The following is a 1,640-nucleotide window of genomic DNA, read 5'->3' as shown; positions in this document are numbered from 1 at the left end:
GGGAAACCTGATGGCTCTTTGGGCTGACGAGGGAGGGGGACTTGATTGGGGGACAGGGAGGGAAATGGAAGGCGGCGGTGAGGAAGAGACAGAAATCTTAAATAAATAAATAAATAAATAAATAAATAAATAAATAAATAAATAAATAAGAGCTGCAAAGGAAAAAGGCCAAGTTACTTATAAAGGTAAACCTATCAGACTTACACCTGACTTCTCTATGGAAACCATGAAAGCCAGAAGATCCTGGAAAGATGTTCTGCAGAAACTAAGAGACCATGGATACAAGCCCAGACTACTATACACAGCCAAGTTTTCATTCACTACAAATGGAGAAAACAAATCTTTCCAGGATAAAAACAAATTTAAACAATATGTAGCAACAAATCCAGCCTTACAGAAAGTAATAGAAGGAAAATCACAATCCAAGGAGTCCAACAATGACCACAATTCCTCAGACATCTAATGACCCTTCCCCAGCACAACTCAAAGAAGGGAAACACACAAACTCTACTACCAAAAAAGAAGAAGAAAAAAATGACCAGAGTTAACAACCACTTAATCAATTAATATCACTTAATATCAATGGACTCAACTCACCTATAAAGAGGCACAGGCTAAGAGATTGGATATGAAAACAGGATCCTACATGCTGCTGTTTACAAGAAATACATCTCAAACACAGAGACAGACATCTACTCAGAGTAAAGGGCTGGGAAAAGGTTTATCAGGAAATTGGACCTAAGAAACAAGCAGGTGTGGCCATACTAATTTCTAACAAATTTGACTTCAAACTTAAATCAATCAGAAGAGATGGAGAGGGACATTTTTTACTCATAACAGGAACAATTCATCAGGACAAAGTCTCAATCCTGAATATCTATGCCCCTAATATAAAAGCACTCACTTACGTAAAAGAAACATTACTAAAACTCAAGGCAGACATCAAACCACACATACTAATAGTAGGAGATTTCAACACTCCTCTCTCACCAATGGACAGGTCAATCAGACAGAAACCTAACAGGGAAATAAGAGGATTAAGGGAGGTAATGAATCAAATGGACTTAACAGACATCTATAGATCATTCCACCCAAATAGGAAAGAATATACCTTCTACTCTGCAGCTCATGGAAACTTCTTGAAAATTGACCACATACTTGGTAACAAAGAAAACTTCCCCAGATACAAAAAATTATTAGTAACCACCTGTGTCTTATCAGATCACCATGGGTTAAAGTTAGAATTCAACAACAATGCTACCCCTAGAAAGCCTATGAACGGTTTCATGGAAACTGGACAGCCAGCTACTGAACCACACCTGGATCAAGGAATAAATAAAGAAAGAAATCAAAGACTTTCTTGAATTCAATGAAAATAAAGAGACAACATACTCAAACCTATGGGACACTATGAAAGCAGTGCTAAGAGGAAAGTTCATAGCAATAAGTGTCCACTTAAAGAAAACGGAGAAAGCACACATAGGAGACTTAACAGCCCAACTGAAAGCTCTAGAAAAAAAAAAGAAGCAGACTCACCTAGGAGGAGTAGAAGACTGGAAATAATCAAAATAAGGGCTGAAATCAACAAAATAGAAACACAGAAAACAATCCAAAGAATCAATGAAACAAAAAGCTGGTTC

Source organism: Alexandromys fortis, unplaced genomic scaffold (assembly GCF_014885135.2).
Source record: "Alexandromys fortis isolate MF-2015 unplaced genomic scaffold, M_Fortis_MF-2015_v1.1 scaffold_433, whole genome shotgun sequence".
Taxonomy (NCBI): Eukaryota; Metazoa; Chordata; class Mammalia; order Rodentia; family Cricetidae; genus Alexandromys; species Alexandromys fortis.
Note: the sequence above shows the minus strand (reverse complement) of the source record.